The sequence below is a fragment of the Xiphophorus couchianus genome, chromosome 10, assembly GCF_001444195.1.
Source record: "Xiphophorus couchianus chromosome 10, X_couchianus-1.0, whole genome shotgun sequence".
Lineage (NCBI taxonomy): Eukaryota > Metazoa > Chordata > Actinopteri > Cyprinodontiformes > Poeciliidae > Xiphophorus > Xiphophorus couchianus.
The window spans coordinates 10,563,869-10,569,868 of NC_040237.1; positions in this window are offsets into that span (position 1 = coordinate 10,563,869).

Below are 6,000 nucleotides of genomic sequence, written 5' to 3' on the forward strand. Positions count from 1 at the left end.
ATATTTTTTTGTTGAGAAATATTTCTGAGTTATAAATTAAAACAATTATCATGGTTTCATTTCTTCTTGCTTAGATGATTTCATTTGTCATAATGTGTGTGTTTGTTGGTGGGCCCAAAATGCAGACAGCAGCTGGGTTATACTGAATGTTATCTATCGATAAAACTGAAAGCTTACAAAAAATGACAGTGAACACAGGGAGCCAGAGGCAAAAACAAGAATCCAGAACACAAAGCCAGCAGGATAATCCGGGGGAAGCAACGAGGTCTTACAGGAAGAGCCAGCAAGGCGGAATGAGGGAAAGTGTGTACTTGGAGGGTGAATGGTGGACTAATTAACTAACAGGTTGCAGGTGTGAGGGGAGTGAGAAAATTGCACAAGCGGCACAGAGACTACCCAACAGAAGAACTAGGAAAATTAATCTAACATTAAAGAATAACTAGACTTAAGAAACATAGTAGAGTAAGAAAGAATGACTTGACATGAGAAATAAACATAAACCAGAATCACTAAGAAAGGAATGAACTAAAGTAAAAACAGGGGGAAAAAGACTGATCTAATGAAAATAAGAAACTAAGGAACACAGAAATAAACAAACTCCAAAATAACTCAAATAAAGCAAGATCCTGACATTATCTTCCTTAGCAAAACAATGAAACAAATAGCTATAATTAATAGTCGCTTGTGGCAGTACATTCCTAAATGGAACCACAAAATGTTTTTTTTTTTTTGTTTTGTTTTGTTTTTTCCTAGAAAGTGTAATTTGAATAGTTTTATGTATTATTATCATTATTATTATGCACTTTCATTATGTGTGTCCTTTTTTTTCATTTATATGTTGTTGTTTTTTCTCTTTTTCATACTGTTTTGTTTTTGGACCACTTTTATTATTTTCCTGTAAATTGCCACATTTTTCTTCGACTATGTGAAAAAAAAAAGTTATGACATCACTCAATTTCAACGAAAGAAAACAAGGAAATACTCAGATTTGCCAAAAAACAAATAAAACAAAGCCTTGGAACCCATACATGTTTAGATAAAACTGAAAACATGGAACTGGTTTTCAGGTGGAAAAAAAATGTATGTTGATGAAAAACTAAAAAAACAACTCAGTGTTAAGAAATGAAATATTAAGTCATTTGTCCATGGGTGTCAGTGCGTGTGAGCATGTTTTTTCTTTTGTTTGTTTGTCTTTGTTTTGTAGTTGTTTTTTGTCCTGTATGTCTTTTTTGGGAGATACAAGTCAAATCAAATCAAACATTATTGCAGTTATTGTTTTTTGTTTTTTTTTATGAAAGAGGCAGTGCAGATCTAAGTTAACTCCTGCTACTTTCATTAATTTGTTCAATTTATTTATCATACACCTACTCACATTTATCATAAAGCGACTTTGACAATGTAATTCTGTGATATTACAGAAACATTGAGATGCTTGAAGTAGTTGTCACTGAAGTGGACATCTGGTCTGGACCAGAATCTGGATGACTGGATGGATGAATACGTGAATAAGTGCAACGACAAACAGATGGATAATAGCCCTTCTCTGTGAATTTATTCCCAATGCGACCCATTGGAAATATGGAGGAGCATCTGGGATGTTTGGGACTTTGGTTTAGGTTTACCATTCAACAATATGACTCAAGCCAAAGCCTCCAAAATATGCCAAAAGGGAATACTTCCAAATGTCTTAAAAGCTACTTTTTTATGCAGAGAGCTGGAGAGCTTTGTTTATTATGTGCTAAAACAACCTCAATGACTGAACAAACAAAATCATTATGACCTGATAAAGTCAGCAGTAAATATTCAATTTCTTTTCTACGTTGTTGTGTTGGACTTATGTTGTTTAGTGGGACGTTTACTTTTAATGACAGAGGCACACTGTATTACCATTGGAGGGAAATGTGTAATCAATAAAGGTTATAGCTTAGTGTATATTTCCCTCTATAAAAACAACTAAAACAAATGCCAAATCAAACTCAGGATGAGAAGCACAGTCATTCACACTAACAGACTGTGTTGTAAAAATCTACAAAGAACATGCAAGTCTGCTATTAAATTGTCTCCATATACAGCTTTGGCAATTGTTTATGGTCATGCAGTGTGACATTTACAGCTTAAATCCTCAGTATGCAATATAAAACATTTTTTCAGCCACGTTACAATATTAATACTGATGTGTTTTGTCTCCATTAGAGTTCAGATTAAAAGCGGATTAAAACACAATCTGTTTGGGTTGGAGACCGGATTAACCCTTCGACTTATAAAAACAGTGATCCCGTTTAAGCCCTGAAGTCCCCTGATTTCATTACTTTTAAATACACATAGTTGAAATACGTGTCTTTCAGATGAGTTGCTAATGAATGAATGATACAAGTTCTGTGATTCCTGTATGTGCAGTGCCTTCCAGACACACTCTCCTTTTCTATTTCGATTTTACATATAGTTAGTGAAATTTTATGTGATTTAAAACACTAATGTGAAGTGGAAGGAGCAATTCAAGTTCTTTTAAGTTACTTTATTTTGCACATAAAAATCTGAAAAGTATAGCATATTTTTCCAGTTGCCCTTACTTTGATGCCTTTAAGTAAAAATCCAGTGCAACTAATTGCCTTTAGAAGTCTCTTAAGAAGTCGATGGTGTCTATTTCTGTGTGTGATTTAATCTCAGTATAAATCCAGCTGTTCTTAAAAAGCATCAAAGGTTTCTTATAGACCATTAGTGAACAAACTGCATCACAAAGACCAAGGAACACACCAGACAGATCAGAGATGAAGCTGTGGAAAGTTTGAAAAAGGTTTTGGGCTGCAATGCAGTATCCCAAGTGTTAAACATTTCATAAAGCTCTGTTCCATCCGTCATCTGAAAATGGAAAGAGTATCTTACAGTAAACCTACCAAAACACGGCTTTGCACTAAACTGACATGTTTACCTGCCAGGAGTCCCATGATAATCTCAGAGGAGCTTCAGAGATCTACAGATCAGGCGAGAGAATCTGTATGTTGGACAATTGTGTGTCCTGCACAATAAGAAAAACCTGATCTTTGTGTAAGACTGTCAAAAAGAACTCATATTTTTGAAAGAAGTTCACAAGAAATCCATTACAAACCATGTAATGGACACAGCAAACGTGGACTAGGTGCTCCGGTCAGATGAGACCAAAAGTTAAGATTTTGACTTGCATGCAAATTACTGTGTGGTTGAAAGTATCTCCACTAATCTACTACCAAGCTACTTAGAAACTAACTGCTATTGGTAAGAATAGCAGTGTCCGCACCATGATATGGACATGTTTTTCTTCAGCAGACATGAGGAATTGCTGGTCAGAGTCGATAAGAACATGGATGTGGGAAAAAACAGTGCAATAGTGGCAGAAAAACCTGCAGAAGAGGTGGAGGTTCAGCTTCCAACAGAAAAACAACCCTAAACATAAAGCCAGAGCTACAACTTACACCAAAGCATGTTTATGTCTTAGATGTCTTAGAAAGGCCCGGTCAAATTCCAGCCGCAAATCTAACTGAGATTTGAAATTTTTATGATCATAGAAATTCCTGTCCAATCTGACTATGATTGAGCCTTTTTGTTTGAAGTACGGTCTGAATCAAACATAATTTGTATTAAAACGGGTTACTACTAAAGTTCTTTTGATTTTTTTTTTGCATCATAAAAACTAAAGACCTTCTCTGTCTGAAAAGAAGATAGTAGCGATGCCTTTATTCTAAAATATCTACTGTGTTGTGGGCTAACAAATGCAGTACTCATTTAGGTGTAAGATGAGACCAAAATGATTTTGTTTTTGTCTTTTGCAATGAACTTAATAATTATTAAACCTTTTATAATATTCAAAATTGCATTTAGTTTTATGGACCTCTTATAAATCAAAACTCAAGAATGCATGGATTTAAATCAGATGGGAGTAACCATTAATTTACAAACAGGTGAGCCTCTTCTAGGCCAAAGTATTTTTTACTCTTAATAAAACAACTTCAACAAACCACTCAAAGAGAGTATTAGCCGTGCTTCTGTTCTCAATTTAATCTACATTCCTGCTTTCAAATTGCACTTACACTATTCAGCTTTTCACTAATTGCATGCAAGGTGGTTTATAGCTACACCTGTGACATTTGCCAGTTGATCCACCCTTTGAAAGACTACAATGACAAAGACCAGTCTTAAACCTTTCTGAATATGAATGCAGAACCTGAGCCCCATCGTTCACAGTAACAAAACCTCTTTGCAAACTTTGAATGTTTAGTCTGACAGACAACACTTCCCAGTTCTCTGCAGAATGAATTCCACCTTTTCCCCTTTTTTGCAGTGAGCAGTGCGAGTTAATCTAACAAATGGCTGTCAGGCCTGATACCAGAGAGGCTCTGCTTTGAATAATGGATCTGTCCATCTGCAGTTCTCGCTTAATTGCAGTAGTACAGAGTCTAATCGCTGATAAAGATCTCTGTTAAATAAAGCGAATGTGTTGTTCCCTGATTTAAACTGACAGTGGTAGGGGTTAGAAGGTTAGAACCTTGATAATTGCCAAATGTGTCTCCGGAGAAAAGAAACATACGCATTGAATTGTTTTACTTTGTGAGTTTCCTCTCCCCAGCAACACTCTGCAGCCCATTCTGGGGCACCCAAGCCGTTCCATGAAGACCGAAATTGAGAATATTCAAAACCCTTCTAACCCTCACATAACTCTCAACCATTAAAAAGTTTTTGCTTTTGCAAAAACAGAAGCTCAAGTGAATTTGAAACTTTGTTGGAAAATGTGTCTTAGCATCTTTATTTTCTATATTCAAAATGAACTCTACACGGTCTTGCTGCCCTGATGGCAGCATACTGTGGGAAATGCCTCCAGCTGATCAGAGCTGGAGGCAGCAAATACCAAGAACTAAGAATCATTTTACATGGAACTGATTATACCAGCCCATGTGAAAGACAGATGTGAGGTGGTTGTGATATTTTTTCTCTGTTGTAAAAAGCTTTGAAGGTAGAACGTGGGTATAGGATAGGTAAAAAAAAAAGGATTTCACCCAAAGGATTAATAAAATAATTTTACTGGCACTGTGAATCACTGTCTTCTCTCATAAAAGCCTCTTAAAGCATTTTATAGCATTTGGTATGAGAGGTGCTCGATATTCAGGATCCTTTAGACATTTTTGGCCCAGAAATGTACGTAGGAATATATCTGTGGGAAATTACACATACAAAGTATTTCTCAGCTGGATTGCCCAATAAAGAAAATAACAGGACAACAAAATTGGAGCTACAAACACCTAGATAGTAATATCCCAATTTTATTCTTTGCCAACTATCGGAAGGCACCTTCTGAAATTTATGGAACAAGAAGAGAGAAGCAACCAACCCTATGAGCTGTATTAAAAAAAAAAAAAAATCTAATGTGACAGGCTGCACATCATCAACTCATTGGTTGAGATAATAAGCTCCTACGGCTGCACCCTGTTGCGTGTGAAAAATTACCAGCCCCATGTATCTACATTGTCTCATGCAACAAATATGCGGCCCGCTGTTAGCCAGTCAATCACTGGATCCTACGACCTCTACAGTTTTCATGTCCAATGTTTTAATTTTTTATATTAAAAAAAACAAAAACAAAACAGAATTGAAAGACAACACAGTCGAAATACAGTAACCATGATTTATCTCCCTGACAGAACTACGTATATTTATTTTTGGTTTTTAAAATGAGGAGAAACGTTATACAATTATTGCCAAACGTCATACAGTCGCAATTGCCACATTTTTTTAACCCACATGCAGAAATACACATTTTCCTTTCTTGTTTTTTTGTTTTCAGTCAAAGATATTATGAAAAAGACAGAGATTACAGCAGAGGAAACATTCCTCAATCTTCCCTGAAATTCTACATTTGTTCAAATGAAGAAATATCCATTCTGCCATGGAAGAAAAACTCATTACCAACACAGAGGGCTGCAAATCTTAAGCAAGTGTGCACGGGAGAAAGGAATTACGAACCATTCCTTA